The sequence below is a fragment of the Solanum tuberosum genome, unplaced genomic scaffold, assembly GCF_000226075.1.
Source record: "Solanum tuberosum cultivar DM 1-3 516 R44 unplaced genomic scaffold, SolTub_3.0 scf00327, whole genome shotgun sequence".
NCBI lineage: Eukaryota > Viridiplantae > Streptophyta > Magnoliopsida > Solanales > Solanaceae > Solanum > Solanum tuberosum.
Window position 1 is genome coordinate 48,350 of NW_006239249.1, and position 24,385 is coordinate 72,734.

General features: G+C 32.1%; 1 long non-coding RNA gene across 7 annotated transcripts; it reads right to left on the minus strand.

Annotated features, from left to right (window-relative positions):
- Nucleotides 1-7,292: 7,292 nt before the first annotated feature.
- On the minus strand, nucleotides 7,293-16,450 carry LOC102593854 (uncharacterized). 7 transcript variants are annotated; one of them, XR_001475176.1, is made up of 6 exons: nucleotides 16,039-16,450; nucleotides 13,461-13,521; nucleotides 12,541-12,584; nucleotides 11,913-11,991; nucleotides 9,348-11,476; nucleotides 7,293-7,631 (listed from the first exon to the last, which is right to left on the minus strand). It is a non-coding gene; the product is annotated as an uncharacterized lncRNA (long non-coding RNA). The 7 variants fall into 7 exon arrangements; XR_001475179.1 differs by lacking the exon at nucleotides 12,541-12,584 and having other exon boundaries at nucleotides 9,348-11,289; nucleotides 11,398-11,476; nucleotides 16,039-16,449; XR_368359.2 differs by lacking the exon at nucleotides 12,541-12,584 and having other exon boundaries at nucleotides 9,348-11,233; nucleotides 11,342-11,476; nucleotides 16,039-16,448.
- Nucleotides 16,451-24,385: the final 7,935 nt, after the last annotated feature.

Here is a 24,385-nt window from a genome sequence, read left to right on the forward strand (position 1 = left end):
AAGATGCTTATGCCAAGGTAGCAATGGTGGTTGAACAAATAATTGGCTCATGTCATATGTTTAAAATTATTGTGATGCCCATGCTCTGATGAAATTTATATTTGGAGTAAAACAATCTTTGTTTCACTCTCTTTTCAGAAAATAACCACTAGTAAATGATATGTATCTTGTTTCCTCCTCGGGCTGCATCTTTTACAGGTGAGAAGCAAGTTGTGGCTAACTATAATGAGTCCCTAATTAAAGATCACCATTCAGATTCAAATGAAAGGCTGGAAAGTGGATTAGGTCTTTGATCACATTTTGCTATTATGTATTCCAGCTATGCTTTGGCTATCTGGTATGGTGCAAGGTTCATCTCGGGAAAAGGATATACTGGTGGTCAAGTTCTCAATGTTTTCGACTCCAAGCTTCTCCATGAAGTAGCAAGCGATTTATGCATAAGTTTGAGAGTGATTATACTAGATGCACTTGATGTTCTTATAATAAAACAATAATAGTATAAGTGCACTAATTTGACGGGGTTTCTCAAAACTTGTAGTACTGTTAGCATGTGCATAAGTATACTGGATTTCTGGTTCTCGATTATTCTTCGTCTCTCCTTATGCCTTCCACCACTCCCAAATCCCAATTTCTCTAGCATTCCTTTTCTACTCTCTCAAAATTCAGTACAAAGAATTGAATGGAAGATTTAAAGAAAAAAAACCTAAGAGACAAAAAGTAGGGTCAATCAACTCAATAAATATTTCAGTTCTTTTCATACTTTCCAAATATAATAAATCTTATTGTTCTTTTAAGAACCTAATAATAGCATAAGCATACTATATCACCAGGCTGATTAGTTCTCCTTAATTGAACATAGATGATTCATGTATTAAGATATAGGTACAATATTGTTATCCTAACTCCTCTTTCTCTTTTACATTTCTTATGGTTGCATAGAGGTGATACATGATTTTTATATTCATGGGTGTGTAAAGAATTCAACATGCTTAATGTTGGATCTTGACTTTATAATATTTTAAAACTTTACAAGCAACTTATTTAATACTACATAATATACTCTTGTACTTGTTGTTGTATGGAGGTGGTGAAAGTTTACTACAAAAGATTGAGATTTTTTTTTATGCTCTGTCAACTATACATATAGTTTATGACTTCAAGATCTCCCTTCTAAGTTATCAGAAACCTTATTTTGGACTATCTTCAAAAGTTGAGCTATGCAACTGAGCTAATAATTGGACAATGATTTGCAGAGGTCGCGTCTGCCAGCTTGAGCTAAGATATTTCGCCAAAGTAGATCACATCAATTTGCCGAGTTGGATTTCAAATACTGTTTTCCAATCCCAAGAATGTTAAAATTGTCGGCTGCCTAATGACACGGTTGAAGGCGTGGTCTGAAGCAGAGTTTTGTAAGCTTTTCAAACCTTTGAGATTTCTACTAAAGAATGCAGTGGCTTTGCAAAAGTTTGTTATCATAACAAAGAGGAGAAAATGTTTCACTTGTTTAAACAACTGTGTTTTCCGACATTTATCACGATTGACTAAGAAATTGTTGGACAATCAAAAATCATTAACAAATTTCGTGATTGTTTATCTAGAGATTGCTTAGCCAACCGTTATAAATAATCACGAAATTTGTTGTAGTGTTTCTAGCCACTACAACAAATACATATTTATCAACAAAATATAAGGTGTATAGTTGTGAACCTTGCGCTAATTTGATGTGTCATATTTTTGAAATTCTGGCTGCGCCACAGAAGATGGAAGAATACGAGGTTGCCAGTATGAAGTATGAATCGATCCCCCAATCTATCGATTTAGCTTATAACAATCTTCTTATTAGGATCATTATGTATGAAGTACAACTGAGTTAGAGTTAAATTGTGATAAGAAAACTTGGAATCTGTGGGCATGCTAAATCATTATGTATGAAGTACAACTGAGTTAGAGTTGAATTGTGATAAGAAAACTTGGAATCTGTGGGCATGCTAATTGGAAAACCACAAGTATCGACTATCGTGAAACAAGCACTTGATAGTTGATCCTAATCCTGTGGGGTTGGTCCTAAATATCTCAGGGCACGTAGGCTATAAGATGGATTCAATAGTTTTTCTACAGTGGAAACATTGAGCACAAATTTATTCACAACTCTTTTTGGACTTGGATATTGGACAAACATCCATAGTTTCTAGCACTATCTGACTATCCAAATGGTTGCTGGATTATTCCAATCCTCTGGATGTCCTGCAGTAGTTGCAATGATTGGGAATTAGTTTTGCAAAGAAGAGGTTACTTATAATGGGTATTTAGAATGCTCACACTTCTGTTGGGAATATTACGGGGTCATTAGTTGCATCAATATATTGAAATACGGATGGGTTGGAATTCTTTATTTGTTCTTTTTCGTTGGAATTCTTTATCTGTTCTTTTTCAATTTCTCATTGTGCCTTGCCCATAACATACGTGATTTATTATAAATGCTACACACTTTCATTCTTATCACAATTGAAAAGTATTGTTCTTTCATCTAAATAGTCAGGGGTTAACCAACCTCAAGTGGTCCTTATTGGATGGAGCTTTCCATTTGACTCTTCCTAAAGAGTCTCATGATCTGGATACGGATAGCCAAGATTGTTTTGATGAAGAGACCAAGATTTGCTGGAGGAATTTGAGAAAGTTGCTACTTATGGAGGAAATGGAAGTAGCAATTGTATTCGAATATTCAAGCGCAGGGCTGAAAAAAAGGCGAGTCTTCTTAACTACCTACAGTTGAGTTTTGTTTTTTTTCCCTCACAATCTTGACTGTTCTTATGTTGTTCCATAATAGAAAATATCTTCCTTTTTGGAGATATTCGATTATTGAAAAAGAACATTTTCTTGGGTTCCCGAATGAATGGAACAATCTCACTTGGTAGTTAAGGAACTAGGGAGTAGGGAGAATAAATTAGCAAAGATGGTATGTTGGTTACTCCAGCTCTTTTGTTGCCTCAACGTTCCAGATTTACAAGTAAATTAATATGTACTATGTGTTAGTTTACCTGAAACAACTATTACTTTAACCACATGATGTTGGTTGATCTTAGTAGATACTTTTACAACTATTCGGATTTGACATTACATCTTAGTATGATCGTGAGAAATAATAGAGGCTACGATTCCAAATGCCTCTATGTAGTGTGTTATGCTTGGTGAGGTTTGTCATCTAGATAAGTGATTTTCTTTTTTTCCTTGCTATGTGAATTCCAATATCCATTTGCATATGGAATTAGAACAAATGAGCATGTTTATTATTATTACAGCACACATGTTATTCTGTGTTACTAAGCTCCTGTTAAAGCTAATAGTAGTTAGTTTTTCTTATATGGATTTCTATTGTAGTACATTTCATTTTATGTGAAAAACAAAGTACACAGAGAGCTAGCAAGTTGTAATAAATAAAAATGATCCTCTGTTCCCTGAAGTTTCATTTTGCATATTTAGAAATGTTCACAAATATAGTATTCTTGACGAAGAAGATGTACTATAGACATTACTATAATCGAGGCACTAAGAAGTTATAATATTAAGATGTAAAGCAGGGATAGTACACAAAGAGCTAGCAAGTTGTACATAAATAAAAATGATCCTCTGTTCCCTGAAGTATCATTTTGCATATTTAGAAATGTTCACAAATAGAGTATTCTTGAAGAAGAAGATGTACAATAGACATTACTATAATCGAGGCGCTAAGAAGTTATAATATTAAGTAAAGAAGGATGTAATTATGTCGACTTAAAAAATAGAAGACATGTAAAGCTGTAATGTAATGTCAACAAAACTATATGTTATGGCGCAGGCCTCCGTTAGCTCTAAGATCTTAAACTTGACATTACATACATGACAGATCGTACCAATTATAAATCAAAGTCACTTGGAAGATGTTTTGTCGTTATTTATTTGTCCGTTGGTATGCTCATCTCTTACTCAATTTTATATATGTTGGATTGTTTCATTGATGCCCTAAAATGTTTTATGATAGTGCTTTCTGAAATATCTTATCGTAGTACTTTCTAGCTGGTCTGCTTGATTACAAGGTAGTCATTTTTTCTTTTGTTGAATCTAAGTAGTTGTAGACTTCCATTGAAAGATGAAAATTCACAAATTGAATATTTTCTACTTGATGTGCTTTTTGTCTTTAATTTCAAGCTTTTCTGTTACATGATCAATCCTATTAGTTTTGTTCATTACTAAAATGAATCGAATCCTATCAAATATTTCTATTTCTCCTTTGAATTACTCATATATCCTATGAATTTCATTTCGCACCGGAAACTATCCTAGGAGAAGTTCGAATCTGTTCCGTTCGGATATTGATTGGTCTTGGTTTGACATGGTTTACGCGTTACTTGTTAAGAGTTAATATCTCCATTAGCTAATTTGGGATAGATGAAGTGGATCTATTGTGAAGTTAATCTGGAATTGATTTCCTCGATCTACTATCTGATTCTATTTCAAATGGCTTTAAATGGTGTACAATATTTACAATTCAAAAGAAGTAAGTATTAATTGACTTGATTGACGGTTAACGAAAAAGAAAAAACCTAGAAAATCGGATAGTAACTTTGCATATGACAGCTTAGAACCTAATAGTACTGGGGAGTTAAATATGTAACCAATTGTTAAATATAAGTAATAACTGTCAATATAAAGAATAGGACAAATTACTTAACTACACTTCTTTACTTACCTTAATATCCATTTATCCCTAATTTCAAAAATTTCAAAAATCCCTTATTTTACCTATGTATCATGTGCACAACGCTATGTATCCCCGCTATGTGAAATGTATCAAACGCTATGTATCCCGTGCACAACGCTATGTATCCCGCTATGTGGAATGTATCAAACCTAACGTATCCCGTGCACAACGCTATGTATCCCGCTATGTGGAATGTATCAAACCTAATGTATCCCGTGCACAATGTTATGTATCCTGCAAACATCATTTTTAAGGGATTTTTGGTAAATAGAAAACTAGAAGGGATAGGATGTTATTTAGTACTTATAATATGCGGTTCGTATAATTTATACTAAAGAATAACACAAAATAAGCAATTCTACTTCAAGTCCATTTCCTTTTTATTTCTTTCTATCTATGATCTCTGCCCTCTAATTTTAATTTGCAGTTTTTTCGTGGTAATTGCCAAAGCAATTGCTATGTTCATTGCTTTGATGTGTGGATGACAAACAAAAAAGTATTTGACTAATTAATTCTTGATTTTCATCACCTTCTGCAATTATCTTTTCCAGAGAAGCGCTTTCTAGGTATACTCTTAACAGAGGTGTTGATATTTGACTCACGCGCAGAGGATGTTGAGCTTAAGCACATCTAATGGAATTACTTCATGCTTCTACAGGTACTGTCATCTTTTGTCAAAAACTGCAAGAAACAATTATGAACATTATGCATGCACTGTTTCTCTTCTATAATACTCACTAATATTTATTTTTAACTTTCTTCTTAATTTCATTTTCTTTTAGTTGATTGGTGTTTACCTTCTTCGGGATGGTATTTCAAAACTTTTCCTTATATTGTTTTCAAAATAATAAAGAAGTTTGATGACTTTAATGTTCTTGTGATGAATTAGAAACTGTACAAACAATATCAATGATTTTGAGTATTTTGTCCAAGTGATATATTTATATCTTTTTCATATTGTAGTTAAAAAGTATTGTACTATCAAAGATGTTTATAGAAGTTATTGTTGATGGTTACGACTACTTCACACATAAATGAAAGTGATATGTTCCACTTTCATTTAAATCCAATTCCATCCACAATGTTAAATGGAATTGTATAGTATCTCTACTTTTTTTGGTGTAAACAGCTTTGTATAGATGATATAGATCAGATTATAGATTTGATAGGAAATCTGTAATTATCCCTTTTTGGAGGTAGCCATCATTAAGAATTCAACCTTACCAGTTTAAAAAAAAAAAAAGATATGCTCCACCCATGTTGATACATAAGATAATTATTTTTAATGAATTTTCTCAGTGATATTTGACTATCAAGTTCAATTATATGATTCTCATGATTTTGCCTCGGGGTTTCATAAATTTCTTTCTTCCAAGAAGGAAATTTAATTGCTTGATATGCTGAAGTCTTAACCTTTTCATTTCAGATGATTGAAAGTATGTGGAATAAATAGCTCTGAGCTAATCTATAAATGGTAATAGAACAACCTTTGAGGTCTATACATTTGCTTAAAGGTTAGATCTTCTTATATATATATATGAGAGAAACATAATTTGAAAGGCTCATCTTACTTATTATGCAGGTTATAGTAAAATATGTTGCTTTTGTAAAATGCTTGACCAAGAGGATTATGACACTATGTGGAGTTGTCATTGTCATGCGTCTCTTTTCTAGCTCCGTTGGACCTCGAAAGCTTTATATTACTGAGATGGATATTTATGTTCTGAGGAAACAGAAAATGATCAACGATGGAGCTTCAGAGATCTTGGATGGATTCTGTCTATCTATGTATGCCTAAAAAGGTTTTCTTTAGTGTAAACCTATGTTGTTTGAATTCTTCAAAAATGTCCTAGGAATTTGTTTCAGATTTATCAAAAGTAGTGTATTTTTGAAAAATCCGACACGGATGAAAAGTGAAGAATTTGTGAAACTAAGGTGTAAACTGAAGTACACATCAAGCAATTTACTTATATATAGAATTTGCTAGCGTGTCAATATATTAAGATATACGAGCTATGCAATTTTAACTTTTATGTTTTCTCCATGTGTTGCATTTTCATTCTTCTAATTTTTACAACTTATCCTTCACCACTATATAACTATGCAAAACATCTTTAAACTGATAACGGATCGAAAATATAGATGTTAGCACGGGCCTTGCCCATCTAGTATATATATATATATATATATATATATATACTAGATGGTAATGGCACGTAACATGATTATTAAAAGTAACTCTGCAGATTTCCCTTATTTCTTTGACATGTTATTGTCTTGGATACTAATGTGATATCATAAGTTCAATGTATCATATTATTCTTAATTTTGAAACGATGATATGCAATTTTTCAGCCCTCATGCCATAACCATTTTACTCATAAGGTAGAGCTTGACTTCGCGTTTGAATTAGTCATGTTTTCAAATTAAGTTGACATCTCTATTCAGTTGTCTTTTAGTTAAACCTGCCCTGATAACTTTAGACACTTCAGTAATATTCTGTCTAGATAGTAATGTTTATAGGTTCTTTTTGAACACCAAACACAAGAGACCAAAAGAAGAAATGTAGTGAGTTTATCTACTGCAACGTTCTATCCATACTGAACAGAAATACATATATGGGAATAACCAAAAGACGGTGCATAGTGAACAAAAACTACACTGGGTCTATGTATGACACAAGGTAGACCAGAATGTCAAAAGGAAAGGGTGTTCTATGGTTAAGACCTAATACATGTCCTTCTCAAAAAGTCACCTCCACATTGTCTGCAGTGCACACTACACTGGTGAACAATGCTTCACCATTTCATTAATGCCAAAGACTTCAGTCCACTAATAACAAAACATCTTGCTTCACATAAATTTTTCTAGGGCAACTGGGTCATTCTTATACCTGAAATGAGAAAAAATAAATGATGACAAATTAAACCAATGTGCGCAATACAAAGGTCTTAAAAGCAAACATTTCTTGTAAATGTCCGTTGTGCATGTTTTCTTGCATGGTCATCATACTTAGTAATTATTGTACTAATTCCATATTTTCTCTATTGTTACAAGTGTTGGTGGTGGAAAGTGAAGAGATCTTTTGAGGAAGCTTGGGATATTGACTCTGCTCAAGAAGCTTGGTATGTACTCATATATTCGAGGACATAGTTGCTACCTTTCTAGTATTTCCACTTAGACATTGTATAAGACTTATATTTGATTTATTGGACTTAGAGCTACTAAAATTATCATTAAAAAATGTTTAAAAAGAAAATACTTGCTGATATAGAAGCACCATCTATTGACTACAGTTTTCGAGTATTTCCTGGGAGTAACAATGTCACACAAGTAAATATGAGAATTAAGAAAGGTGTCTTCTTCTTGCCAGTTAAAAAAATATTTCAAGTAGACCCCCTTCATGTAATTAACCTCACTTGGTACAGTCAGATGCTAAGTGCTCAAGTCTATGTTAGTGTTCTCTCTTTTATCATATATCACGAGACATATATACAATTTTAAGCCAATTGATAGAACATAGAACTTAGGATAGCATATCGTAGAGCATTCATAGATGTAGAATGAACATTTAAGCTAATCTTTACCAGCTTTCTATTTCTTGATTTAGAGTATTGAATCTTGAAACTGCATTGTGCTTTACACATGCATGAAACAATTACTCTAGTTAAAGCTAACAAAACAGTTACTCAAGTTAAAGCTAAATGTTGGAAGTCTTGTGTTTGAATTAAAAAATACTAAAAGTAAATGTGAGTCTAAATTTCTTTCACCTTGCGATACATGATCTCATAGTAGGCCACGAAAAGTAAGATGGTATAGTCATGAAAGTGCAACCAAACTTACACTACTACAGTTAAAAACAAAGATTAGAAGTTTTGTTTATGAATTAGAAATACTAAAGGTAACTCTTCTTGAAGTCATTAATCTATCAGACAATAAGCTAACAGGAAGTATCTCTGCAAGCATAGGGGAGTGTTCTTACTTGAAAGCTTTAGAGTTAGGGAACAATGATCTGTCTGTCTCAGTTCAAATTGCACTTAAATGACAACAAATTGATCCAGATCCAACAAACTAACTTATTTTATGTAGGTATAAGTTCTTTTAGCTATTGACTTAAATTAAAGATCAACTCATTTAAAAGACAAAAATAAAGACTTGCAAAAGCTCTTTGTTCTCAGCTATAGCATATTGATCATTTTCTTTTCCAATACTTATCTATTTGTTTTGGGAAATTGATGTTATTGCTGTAAAGATTTATTATGCATATGAAAACATCCACAGATCACATAAATAAGAGAAAGTAAAATTTAACCAATAGGTAGAGAAGGAAAGTAAATTACAAGTAACATATGCGAGAAGAAACAAATAAGATGTACTGACATACATACTTATGTTCTATTTTAAATTGTTAAATTATTGTAGTTTATAGCACCGTTGAAGTATTTTTTTTAAATATATAACAAATTAAAGAGGAGAAATAAGACCAATAGATTAGAACAATTGAAGGCAGTAAACTAAGTACATGGCAACCAAATGTTTTCCAGCTGTTTTAATATTAGAGGGAAAAATCATGAAAGAAAGCAAAATAGGCTAGAAAAGAAAGCAGCACCTTTTGTTTTCCTATTGTTCGTCGAAACTCCCAACAAATAGCAGCTCGCGTGCAAATCCAGCAAGTGACGTTCACACATAAATTAAAAAACAAAATAAATAAAAATTGACTCCAAGTAGAAGGTGGTAATTTAGGATAGAAAAGAAAACATTGAATAACACATAAACCCAGCAAATCAAGCCAAAAACGCACCACCAGTAAGAAAGTTTAGCAAATCTAAGAAGCAACAATTGAGATTGAAAAGAAAACCCACAATATCCATGAAGAGAAAACACGGGAAATGAGATGTACCCTTTCCTTGTTGTTGTAAGGAGCAAACCTTTCTAAAATTGGGATGAAATGAAGCTGTTGTTCTTCATGGAACATAAAAGTAGGATTTTGAGAATAAAAGATGTGGAAGTTTTTAGATCCACTGTGTGGATCTTTGGAAACATGCGGCAAGCAAAAATAGAAATTGGAAAAAGAAAATTACATAATTGTCCTTAATCTGGAAAAAAAGAAATTTACATGTAACATATCTAATTTCAGCCTTCTGCCACGTTTCCTATCCATTTGTTTACCTTGCATTAATAGCTCCAAAATAGTAAGAGAACTCTTCAATGTTAGTGACATCCTTGTTATAGCATTTGGTGCCACACCTGGCTCAAACATGTCAGCCACTTCTCATGTTTAATGCAGTGATCCTCAAGTCCCATCTCTCGCAATAATAGATGGTAGAATAACTATAAAATTCAGAATTTGAAAATTTTTGGACGCCATGTAAGCATTTGACAAAGAAGGATTATCATCATCCTAAAGAGTAACCAATAATTATGTTAGCTTCAATTCATATGACTAATATGCTATACCTATTAAATTTGTGAGATTCAAGAACACTAAGTTTCAACCTAGAGTAACAAAAATCAGAATTCTCCCTGCAATTGGAAAACATGAAGCAGGACAAAGAAGAATATAAGAAACATATATGAAAGTCGACAATTGGAAAATTGTTATTAAATCTCACTCAAGGTTCAGATAAGAGAATCAAGCTGAACCACAGAGGAATCATCAATTAATTTAACTTGTTGGCCTTGCCAAAGACAATTGGAAACCAAATATAATAAATATGTTAGAAATATTTTCTTGTTTGGTGGGTAATACAAATGTATTGGGGAGATGCTTGACAACCACTATTGATCTTTTTATAAAAATGCAAGCAGGGATGGTTGTGAAGCCTATATAGGTAATCTTCAGGGCAGAGTGGAAAAAGGAGGAAATTCTCGATAAGGATCAACAGAAAAGAAGAGAGCAACCATACTTTTCAAGCTAGTTCAGATAGCAATAAGAGACCAGGCAAATGTTTCATGCAATAGCATGAAAGAATTTCTACTAAACTGAAGAAGCAGATGACTCATCGGGTCTTAGAGTCTTTCATACAGTAGAAGAGAATACCTTTCATATGAATCTCATATTTACACCAAATACTCAAAAAAATTCAAAATTAAGTCGGAAAAAGTGAACTTGAAATGCACAAACAGAATAACATCTCAAATAACTTAATATGTTTGAATATCAACATATTAACCTTATTCAAACATAATAATCAAACATCTCACATGAACTAATATGCTTCGATCTAATTAATCAAAATGTTGAGGTATAATGGATAAAGATTACAATTTAACAGGGTGAGAAAATAATAAAGTAAGATGTTCAGTGTATACTACCTAACCTGAAACTTTATAGTTGACCAACCGTGTTTGTTATTAGGTTGCGTCGTCTCATAGGTTGCTATTTGCCTATACTACTCAATTCAGTGACATTCCGACGTTGGCTTATGTAATTTATTTGCCACCTTATTTCCTTGACAGAAGACTTGATGGTGTTGTGGTAACAAAGGAAATGAACTACATCATATGGAGAGCGTAAGATGATACATCCCATATGTAGATGCATAAAAGAACTGGAAGTAATAGAGAAAAGTGATGAAGTGACCAACAACAACAACAACATACCTAGTGAAATCTCACAAAGTGGAATCTGAAGAAGGTAGAGTGTGCACAGGCCTTACCACTACTTCTCCGAAATATAGATACAATTTTCGAGATAGGGAAGCATTAACTGATGAAGATCAACATGCTGCTTGAGGTCTGTTGGAGCAATTGGCAGAATAAATAAATATTCAACAATGAAATGTAAACCAAAGGACTTTATATATAAAAAAAAAATAAGAAACTGAGAAAATTTCAACATCAATAGACTGTCATGAAGTGCCATTTCCCTTCCCTTTTTTTGTCCTCCATTTTGGGCTATATATTGAATTATTCAATCATGTAAATAGTCTAGCAACAAAAGTCTAAGCTACAATTTTATTGTTGTCATTACGGTAATAATGGAAATGAAAATGAAGAACTCTAGATATCATATTAAAGGTCAAGAATGAAACAATAAGCAAATATTTTCTTTTTGTTTTCTACAAGGAAAAAAGAACTTATCATAGCATAAAATACTCGAGAAGAAGCTTGATAAATATAAACGTATTACATGTTCTCTCCTATTGCGGAACATAGAATTTCATTAACTTACCGATGGTGTTGAGTGACACTTTCACACCTCGAGTTTCATCAGCTTTGTTTCCCCTACTACAAGCTCAATATTTTTTTCCCTGTAAACTTAAATCTTTGAAATTAGAATAAATTACCTTACTAAAACGGGCAAAGCCAACTATAATTTAGATTACAAATTAATCGAAAGGCAATCAAAATAATTGACACAACATGAATCCATTACTAACTTGTGAAAATTTTACTCAGAGAGCATGTTCGATTCTTCTTAGTAAGGACTATGCAATTGACACAAAATAGTGAATGAGTACATGCATATACAAAATCAGTTTAAAAAAATCCGAAGGCCAACAATGATGGAGAACGAAAGAGAACACCAAAAAACCCTAGAACAATACCCACTGCAATCTTCTCTGATCTCCAAAACCTCGCTGACCTCTCCAAAAACGTCCTTTTAGGAATCAAGAAATTTGACACCAAATATTCAAAACAAAACATGCATGAGTAGACACAACTAATTGTAGAATAATCATTACAGAATTCATATCTTCTAAAGTTACTAAATTAGTAGTGACGCGAAAACATAAAATTTCAGCCATTGAATTGTTTTGGGAGAGAAGAGGCAAAATCGTCAAAGCAATACTACCTACCCATTAGTGATCAGGGAGAAAAATTCGAACCAAAATTGAAACCTCTGAAAAAGAAATCGACAAAAAAAATAGATAAATCAAATCCCAAGCCAAACAGGAGCAAATAAAGATAAATACTTGATGAAGAGTTTTGGAGGAAGAGGTTGATTTTGATTTCGTAAATTAAATAGGAAAAGAGTAGAGAAAACAGGGACACATACATACTACTTGGCTGGAATATTAAAACTTTTATTCAATGACTAAAATATCCCAGCACATAGTACAATTTTTGTGGCTGTGTTCAGGAGTGCACGTGATTTGCTTACAAACTAAATAACAATACACGTGTCAACAGGGAAAAGATGAAGGCCCATGTATAAGGTACCATCCACAGCTTTTGGTACAACTTGTTAAAGCTGTGTTGGTACATCAAACTCCCATTTCTAAATATGATGATGATGATGATGATGATGACGACGACTAGGGGGTGGAGTAAGCAAAAAAAAAGAAGAAGACTAGGGGGTGAGTGCCCGTGCCAGTTTGATATCGACGTGAAAATAAAGAAGGCATCGTTATGTTTTAAATATATTACATAACTTTTGTGCAAGGTTATACAAAAAGCTTGCTGTGAAAGAGAAAAAACAGATGTTAATGTTACAGTTGCACGTAGGGCTGTTGAAGTTGGATTTTGAAATGAATCAACAAAAGTGGTCTGGTGTCGTTATCTGCCAAAAAAGGTCAAGAGTTTAGCTGTCCCTGAGAAGGTGATTATATGGAAAAGTTTGTTGACCTTTGTATCATGGTAGAAACTGTGCAAAGACCATAACAGTATATTAATATAAGTAAATATGTAGAAAAATGGAGGAACTTAGGTAAAATAAAGAACAACACAGTATATTAATATAAGCCAATATGTAGAACACAGAAATGGAGGAACTTACGTTTGTCAGTGAAGAGAATAGCCTTTGTTTCCTTAGCTGGAGAAATGTGAGCTCCAAAATCCTACAGAAGGTGAAGTAACCATCCATTATATCAGTCAGAACTAAAATTTAAACGAAGATTTTATTTCTAAAATTACTCTAATTAGCAGAAAAGTCAAATGGCAGGTCAACGGAAATAGCAAAAAGGTAAAAGTTCAAATAATAGATTCATGGCACACACAAATATATATGTTGACACATTAGGTTAACATCTTACAGCCTATGATGATTCCCCAACCTAGTTGTCTCTTCAGTAGACAAGGTTTTAACGAAGAAGAGCTTGTTGTTCTTTCTGGTTGGCCACTTTAACGTGTGCTGCAAATTTTAAAAAAACTCTCCTTTCTTGTTGAATTATGTTGCACTCATGTATTGAGCAGGCCTTTTTTTAATGAACTTCCAACAACATAGAAGTCACATAAACTGGAGGTTACAACTTGAAACTTCCTTTTCAGCATACATAGACATAGATAGACAGCTGCTAGGGACCAATCACAACGTAATAATCTAGGTCAAGCAAACATTGTGGCATATAAAATTGGTATCCAGGAAAAAGGACAATTTCTATTTATAGAGCAAAACACTAACACAGCAAAGCAAGAAACCCCGAAAAACAAAACAGTGAGGAATAGATGATTCAGTCAACAAAGTCAATATTACAGCTTCAATTTTTTCTACTCTAATTACATACAATTCAAGTCCGTAAGTTCCTAGATTATCAGATCCACATTTGACAAGTAAATTGAAGAGATAATGGAAGCAAACACAATTGAACTATTACTTTTTCGTGAGTCACGCGTGGACATTTGGTTGTTCATATAAATTTTTCGCTAGTTTCAACTATCAACATCTATGTATCACTTTTAATAACTCTTTCGCTAGTTTAACACGTGAACAATTGGTTGTTCTGAAGTTCTCTTTTTCTTTTGCTACCCATACTATTACCATCTATGTATTATAAGAGAAATACTAATGCTTTTATGTTCTACTGGATACCACTGGACAAATCATACTTAATGTTTGAGAATCAAGAGTCCTAATAGACCAATAAGAGTGACAGCGAAGAAGAAAATAGAGAGAACTAAAGGGTTGTTTATTGATTACAATTACAGTGAGAAAAAACTAACTCAGAATGATATCGTCACCTGAAATAACAACCTACTAAGAGCAGAACTTCGGTATAATTAAACACAGTTGAACTATTACTTTTTCGCGAGATTCATACGTGAACATTTGGTTGTTCTTCTTTTCTTCTCCTACTTGAATTATCACTATGTACATATCATTCGTCAAAGCTTTTTCGCAAGTTTCACCCGCGAACAATTTGTTCTCCCTCTATCCTCCTCCTTTTAGATCTATAGAACGCTATTTACTTCCCTTGACCCTTGCTAATGGAACATACTCTTTGTTTGTGATGCTGATTTTGCCTAATATGGTCCTGTCAATGCATGTTTGGATCAACTAATAGTTGATTAAGTTCAGTAATGACTTATTAGTCTTAATATACTTATTTTGAATGATAATTCCTCTCCGACTTCAAACTTATTAATATCTAATGTAGTTAACGTAGGTGTATCGTTGACGACAAAATTCAACACAACAATACTGATTGATCCGCCTTTTCCACAATGCGAACAACTACAAGCATGGTACTACAACACCCCTTAATATATTCTCACTATCTTTTTTTTACATATCAAATTAACATTACTGTCTGAGACTCAGAGTCCTAATAGACCAATAAAAGTGACAATAAAGTAGAAAGTAGAGAGAACCAGAGAGTAGTTTATCGTCACCTAAAATAACAACCTATAAAGAGAAAAACTTCGTCAACTCCACACTGAACTTCTTTTCATTACTACACGTACCTACTATGTAATTTTAAGTTGAAGTAAGTATAACCGGTAAAACCAGGAACTATATGTCTTACCTATAGAGTACAAACTTGTCACTATATTGTTACAAACGTAAACCTCCAAGCAAACTGTTACTGAAATACAATGAAGAACTCAAGTTGGAAATAGGTAGTTTCTTTATCCCACACCTCAATACTATTATGGAATACATATTTGGGGTTTTCTGTGTCAGAAGAGGATCCTTTTTCCCCCTTCTATTTTTTGTTGGTTAGCATTTTTTATACTTTATATGAAGTTTTGAGGGTTCTAATATTGCAGCTCCTACGTTTTGTCAATTGCTTGAGCAACTCAATAAATTAAAGTTCTTGCAGAAAGGAACTAACTCGGAAGAAAAGAAGTCATCAGTAACTCAATAAATTAAAGCTCTTGCAGAAAGGAACTAACTCGGAAGAACAGAAGTCATCCAACATGATCGAATTAAAGGCAAATAAAAAAAGATTCTGCAGCACGAAGAATTTACAGAAGAAAAATCAGGCGATGCAGAAACATAAACATCTCAAGCCAAAAATGCATAATTGAAAAGATTAACTCTAGCTTTTTGTTTGTTCGCGAAAGAGAACCTCTGAAGACTGAAGAAAGGATCATGAAAGCAAGAAAGGAAAGCAGGCTAGGTAAGAAAGCAACACCTTTTGTTTTCCTATTGTTCGTCGAAATTCACAAATAGCAACCTGTGTTGTTGCAAGCAAATCCAGCAGCCGCAGTAAGAATCTTACTTAATGATTTAGTTGTTTCAGGCATATCATCGAACACCTTTGGTTCATCAATCTTCACCCGAAATTATTACAACTGGATCAAAAGGAGTAAACAGTAATACATGCATACAGAAAATGTAGCAAAATATTATTCGGAACCATGTCAAATTCAAAAGGAAAAAACAAAGAGGAAGAAGCAGTAAATCAAACAAGGAAGCGAAAAGGGCAAAAAGTTATTTGCAAAAACTTGCAACAACAGTGGCAAGAGGGAAAGGAAACCACGTGGAAACCCAATACGTAAGCACGCGGAGCTTGTTAATAGGTCAGATTAGAGCAAAATGACGGAACTATCCCCGGTGCTCCAACGAAACCACCACTTATTAAGAATGATGAGATGATGATGAGTAATAATATAGAATATAGAAGGTTACGTGTCAGCACCACGAAAAATAAATTTTTTAAATAATTAAAAAGTATTTATTACATGTAATAAGATTAAATAATAAATTACTGTTTTATTTTTAAAATAGTTTTTAAATTTAAATGTATGTGATTCATTTTTTTGTAGAAAAATATTTTTAACTATCTTTCCACAACCTCCATATTGATTGCAAAACAAATGCATATAATAATAATAATAATAATTTAACTAAACAAAAATAAAAAGGAGATATTAATTGTTTATCTTTGTTTAAGTTCATGTAAATTTGGAAGTTGGTTTAATATTTCTTTGAGGCCATTCTTTTATGTTTGTTTTTTATTTCTATTTTCAGATTTTAGATTAATTTAGTTTTTTATTATTATTATTATTATTACTAGTATACGTACCGTGCGTTGCGCGGTTACTTGATAAATGTAATCCTAGATATTGATTTAATGATAATTTTAAATTTAACTTATTATAAGATACTATTGTTGAGAGAATGAAAAGGCTTAGCACCTTGATATGCTATAATATAATATTTATGTAAACAAATCAATATATAAGCTTAGTTCATTGTCTAAATTTGATAATAATTATAATAATATAACGTGCATTTTCTATTACCATTACAATCAAAGAGATAGAGTCAAAATTTAGAATTTCGATAGTATTCTCAATAGATAATGATTGCGCACTTTATATACTTGGAATTCTATAACTACGAAAAATAACTATACTACGTAGTGGTAAAATCATTTTTCTATAATGGAAAATTATACAAACTTAATCGGTACATTATACGTGTAATCTAGATATAATAAATTAAACATGCATAATTCCAGAGAAAAAAATTAAAGCTCAACAAAATAAGTTAAAATTAAAGCAAGGTACCAAGAAGAGAAAATTACTAGGATATTGTGTTTAAGACTTTAAATTACTTTATAATAACATATTCATTTTTATTTACAACATTAAGTTTTTTATTACAAATATGACAATGTATAAATAGGGAAAAAGGTATGAAAATACTTCAATTTTGGCCAAAATTGATGTTACGATACCAAACTTTATGGAGGACCTTTTATCCCTGCACTATTTAATAGTGTATTTTAAAGGTATATATGTGCTCTCTCTTTTTTTGGTTGATTTTTTGAATTCTAGTGTTAATTTTTTAGGAGGGAATTTATTGTCTAATTAATAAGAATCCTACCATTAAACACACTCCGTATTTGATACAATTACTCTTGCAATTTTTCTCTCTCTCCAATTCGATTTCAATTCTTTTGTAAAAAAAAATACCAATTTATATTTCATCACGTGAAATACCAATGTACGTAAAATAATAAAAAAACATTTGCATACCCTAATAATTATTTCTGCAGACTAATTCATATATCGATAATATAATCTTTTTAGTTAATATTGTAAAAAAGAAAAAAATTATATTATGGTGTTAATTGATATACAATCTGGTTTTATTTTATTTTTTTAAAGACAATTTTATTAGTATATAATTTGATCCCACACAATGGTGTACATTATTGTATAACATTGACGTTCACTATATATTATACCATTATAATGATAGACTATATATTTAAAATGATTTACAATACGTTGTAAAATTGATATTTTGTATATGTCTCAATATTAGAATGACTAACATTGTAATTTAATCAATTATGTACCAAATTTTTTCTTAGCATAACACATTTGATTATCAACTCAAATATATAGATCATATTTGATCGTTGCATCATATATCACCCCTGCAATCTTGATATTCACATACATTCCTGCGGCACAGTTTCATAAATAGTTAGAAACATTCAAACATATATCAATATATCAATATGTAAAATCATAATATAAATTATTTTAAAAAAATTGCAAAGCTACAATTTAATAAAAGTGTACATTATGGTGACAATTTGTTGTACACTCTGATATATAATGAACATACACCCACATTTACAACACAAACTAAGCAAGAATTACTATTTTATTTGTATAATAAATTTGATTAAACAAGTTTTAAAAATTTACACATTAATTATAGTGTACATGAATGATGTACATGTACTACACCAAGACATTTACCAAAAAAAAAAAAAAAACTAAATATCTAAATATATTCACTACACAATCATAAATGTAACAAATGGTGTTTTCAATTTAATTTTGTATAAAAGATTGGTTTAGTTTTTGGTATACAATGTGATGTATTTATATTAAAACGATAATCATATTGCTATACAAAATAACTTTAACTGTTGAGATAGTATAACAACTTGGTTGTTATTTTGGTATGAAATACACCAACATAAACTAATCAATAATTTAAACAATATAATTATTTTAAGATTTCAATGTATATACCTTAATCCAACCAAATATCACATACACCGCAAATATTAACTTAACTTGTCAGAAGTAATATATAAATATCAACAATTAATAAATAATTAAAGTGTTTGAATTTTTTATATTATTGTTAAGATAATTATTATTGTTATTGTTGTTGTTATTAATATTATTATTATTATTAAATCACCCAAAAAAAATAGAGTCCTTCGTACAATTTGCCTTTTATTCAGTTTTCTTTTTTAATTATTTTTAAAAATTGTATCTAAAAACAGGAAATTTTAAAATTAAAATTAGAAAACTGAAATCAATTTTTAGTTTTAGGAAGAAAAAAAAAACATGAAATTATTTAATTGGTTACTTTTTTTTTTCTTTTTGGTTAATTTTAGATACAGATTTAAAGATTTTTATATTATTTTTTGAATTTTTAAATTGTTGAATTTTATGGTGCTGACATGTGACACTTTTTACTTCTCCTATTATATATAGATAGATTATTATTATTATTATTATATAAATTTGTTTTGCTATAAATAAAGAGGTTGTGGAAAGATAGTTGAAAATATTTTTTCACAAAAAAAAAAAAGGAATCACACACGTTTAAATTAAAAACTATTTTAAAATCATTTTAAAAATAAAATAGCAATTTATTATTTAACCCTATTACATGTAATTAATCATTTTTAATTATTTAAAAAGTCTATTTTTGTGGTGCTGACACCTAGGCGCTATCACCTCTCCTATATATATACATACATCTAATAGAGTTGGAACTCTATAAAGGTCTTCCTCCTAACTCTTGTTAAATGATTTTTTAGAATATGCCTCCAAAATAAGATTTGTTGAGAAGGAATGCTAATGATTATTTGGAACCCAAAGTTCTTCGAGCACATGTGATCCTTTGGCTGAGCAAGTCACTCATCCCGAGTGTAGGGCTATTTTTCAAGTATTGTCTTAAGCAATGACGACTAAAGCCAATAGGGAAGTTGTAGCTCATGTAAGGCAACAACGGTAAGAGACTTTACGAGGATAAATCCTCTGAAATTCTATGGATCTAAAAGGTATGAAGATCCAAAATAGCTCATCAAGGGAATCCATAAGATTGTGGACATCATGGGAATAAATATGATAGAAAATGCAGATTTGACTGCTTACCAATTGAAAAGGATTGCTCAAGTTTGATTTGACTAATAGAAGGAAGAAAGGGCTATTGATGTGTGTCCTTTGGATTGAGACAAGTTCAAAGGGGCATTTCTTGATCGTTTCTTCCCCCTTGAGATGAAGGAGGATAAGGTGCAAGAATTCATTAACTTGAGGCAAGAAAACATGAGTGTGAAAGAGTATTCATTGAAGTTCACTCAAATTTTCAAGTATACTCCAATTATGGTTGTCAACTCTAGGGCAAGAATGAGTTAGTTTGTATTGGATGTGTCCGAGATGATGATCAAAGAATGTAGAACCATCGTTTTGATTAAGGAGATGGACATCTCAAGTTTGATGACTCATGCCCAACAAATTAAAGAGTAAAAGCTTAGAGAGAGGGCTTGAGAGTCAAAGAGGGCAAGAACGAGTAATGGCGATTTCTCTCACTCTAGGTCCGGTGGACATGGACGTTCTCAGTTTCGGCAAAAGTTATTCGATCATAATTCATCAAAAATTTTGGCTCAAAAGTTCAATAAGGATAGAGTGTCTTACCCTAAGTCTCAAGGTAGTTCTCCTAGTGCTCAAAATTTCACTGCATGTAAGAGGTGTGGGAAGAACAATAGGGGATAATGCTTCGGTTCAGGTGCATGCTTTGGTTGTGGAAAGTTGGGTCATAGATTGAGTGATTTCTCTTTGAAGGCTAGCAAGGGTAAAGATGGTCGATAAGCTCAGCCTAGTGCCTCTTCTGGTTTGGTGCTCCTCGTCATAATAGATTCTATGCTCTTCAGAATCGACATGATCATGAGGGTTTTCCACATGTGGTTACCGATATGTTACGAGTCTTTCAGTTTGATGTTTATGCATTGCTTGATGTAAGTGCTACTTTGTATTTTGTAACTCCTTATATGGTTATGAAGTTTGATGTCAAACCCGAAATCCATTTTGAACCATTTTCAGTCTCTACACCTATTGGTAACTCCATTATTACTAGAAGAGTTTATAGAAATTGCCTCGTTTCAGTCTCTCAGAGTCGCTTTGGTTGACCTTATAGAGCTAGACATGCAGGATTTCTATGTCATTATTGGGATGGATTAATTTCATTCTAGTTATGCTTCCATAGATTGTTGTATCCGATTGGTCACATTTCAGGTTTCGAATAAACCTATCTTAGAATGGACGGGTGAAAATTCAGCGCCTAAAGGTCAGTTTATCTCTTGCCTAAAGGCTAGGAAATGATCTTTAAATGGTGTATCTATTATCTTGTTCGGGTTAGAGATACAGATTCTGAAACCCCTACTCTTGAATCAGTTTTGATTGTCAATGAGTTTCTGAAAGTGTTTTCTGATGATCTTTCTAGTGTTACTCCCAAAAGGGAAGTATGCATCCATATTGACCTTTTTCCAGATACGCTATCTATCTCTATTCCTCCTTATCATATGGCTCCGACAGAACTTAAGGAGTTACAGGATCTGTTGGATAAGGGTTTCATCAAATCGAGCATCTCTATAGGATGTTTCAGTGTTGTTTGTTCGTAAGAAGGATGGTTCACTCTGTATGTGTATTGACTATCGATAATTGAACAAGGTCACGATAAACAATAAATATCTTATTCCAAGGATAGATGACTTGTTTGATCAACTCCAAGGTACAAGTTTCTTCTCAAAGATTGATTTTCTATTAGGGTATAATCAACTAAAGGTAAGGGAAAGTGACATTTTGAAGATGGATTTTCAAACTCAGTATGATCACTATGAATTTTTGGTGATGTTATTTGGTTTGACTAATACCCTGACGACCTTCATGGATCTTATGAATAGAGTGTTCAAGCAATATCTTGACATGTTTGTGATTGTGTTTAACAATGATGTTTTTTTATTTACTCGTGGAGTAAGGATGAGAATGTTGATCATTTAAGGATTGTGTTGCAAATTCTCAAAGATCATCAATTGTATGTTAAGTTTAGAAAATCTGAGTTTTGGGTGAGTTCCATTGCATTCAGTGGCCATATTGTCTCCAAAGAGGGTATTCAAATTGATACTGAGAAGATTGGGGCAGTTAAGAACTGTCCTAGACCTCATTTCGCTTAAGATATTTAGAGTTTCTTAGATTTTGTCTGTTACTATAGAAGGTTTGTGGAACGATTTTCCTCTATTAGTTCACCTTTGACAACATTGACTTTGAAAAAGGTAAATTTTCAATAGTCGGAAGCTTGTGAGAAAAGTTTCCAAGATTTGAAGAATAGACTCACCTTATTCCCAATCTTAACTTACCGAAAAGATCCAATGGGTTTGTTATTTATTGTGATGCTTCAGGGATCGAGCTTGGTTGTGTGTTAATGCAACATGGTAAGTAATTGTTTGTGCTTTGAGGCAATTCAAGGTGCATGAAAAAAATTATCTGACTCATGAATTGGAATTAGCGATAGTGGTGTTTGCTTTGAAACTTTGGAGACATTATATGTATTGTGTCCATGTGGACGTATTTACCAATCACAAGAGTTTGCAATATGTGTTCACACAAAGAGATTTGAATATTCGCCAAAGGATGTGGGCTTGAATTGCTGAAGGATTATGATATGAGTGTTCTATATTATCCGGGTAAGTCAAATGTAGTTGTCGATGCTCTTAACGAGTAGTGTTACTCACATTGATGATGGTAAAAAGGAGTTAGTTTGTGCTATTCATAGACTAGCTAGACTGGGTGTTCACTTGGTTGATTCGGATGAGGGTGGCATCATTGCTCAAAATGGCTCAAAATTGACTCTAGTTTGGTATGTGAAGACTAAGCAAAAATCTTAATATGACTATAATTAAGTTGAAGAAAGCAATTTCCGAAAAAGTCATTGAGACTTTCTCCCGAGGGGAAGATGGTGTACTTTGTTACCAAAGTCGGTTATGTGTTCCGAATAATGATGAGTTAAGGCATCAGATTTTAATAGAAACTCACAGTTCTCTGTATTCTATTCACCCGTAAGCTACTAAGATGTACCATGATTTACGGAAGTTGTAATAGTGAAATGGGATGAAGAAACATATTGTGAAATTTGTCGCTAAGTACCCAAATTGTCAACAAATGAAAGTTGAGCATAAAACACTGGAGGTTTAGCTCAAGATATGAGCATTCTTACTTAGAAGTGGGAGTATTCAAATATATAAATCATTATTGGCTTAACTCGTACTCGTTGATAGAATGATTCAATTTGGGTTATTATGGACATAAATCAAGAAAATTTATTCATGACAAGCTCGCCGGAGAATTTATTCTGGCGGCACGTGAGGGCGCGTGTGGCAGTTGTTTTTGGTGAGATTGACTGGGCTTTGTTCGCCTGAGATTTCCGCACCTAGTGGTGATGTTGATTTTCAAAAAATAGTGAGGAAAAAATTAATTACTCTGACAGCCACTTAGATTATCCGAAAAAACTTCAAATTTTTTTCTCACAATTGCTCTGATACCATGTGAAAAATATAAGAAAAAAATATTATTGAAATTGTGCTTTAATTATTAGATAGAGAACCATATTTATAGACACTATAATACAATTCCTTACCAATTAGGAGATTATAAACCATTCTTATTCTGTGTAGGATTGTTTATACATATTCTAACACAACTTTGAACATAATCTTGAAAATTGACTTACTTAATCTTGTTATCACACTCAATGCTCCTTCAAAAGACTGTAATAAAAATAGAAATAAGGTAAACTGAAAGTAAAAGCTTGTTTAAAGTTACCAATTATAAAATTAATGAGCGAATAGACTTACAAATCATCCAAGAAAAAAGTCTTATTCCCTAACTCTTCAGATAACTCCGTAGTTTCCATTTTCCAAAAGCTAACCCTCTTCATCTTCAACGTCCTGTAAAATGTAGCGTAAGGAAGCTTTAAAACACTTGACAGTTGCCACTCTTCAAAATGTGGCCTATTGAAATTTTGAAACATTGCTCTCAAATCATACCCGGACAATGGTGTTTTTTTTTTCCTTTTTATTTTTGAGTTTGACTCAACTATTTCACTGTAAAAAATTTTATTTTAAATCTTTTTTTTTTAACTAATGACAAATTAAATAAGAAAGAAAAGAGGAGAAAAATAATAACGAAATTCATTAATAAATAATTAGGTCAATAGAAGATGATTTAATTAAGCAACTATACACGTATGTGTACCCAAATTTCAAAATAAAGAATGAAAATAACACTTTTTTCCTATCCCTACCAACCATGAAAATAATATAAATTAAAAGAATATGAACATGTAAGTTCATTTCAAGTATGAATTTTTGATATCCTAATTAATAATAAGAGATTAAAAAAATAATTAAAAAAGGAATGAACAAGACTTTGTTACCTTGA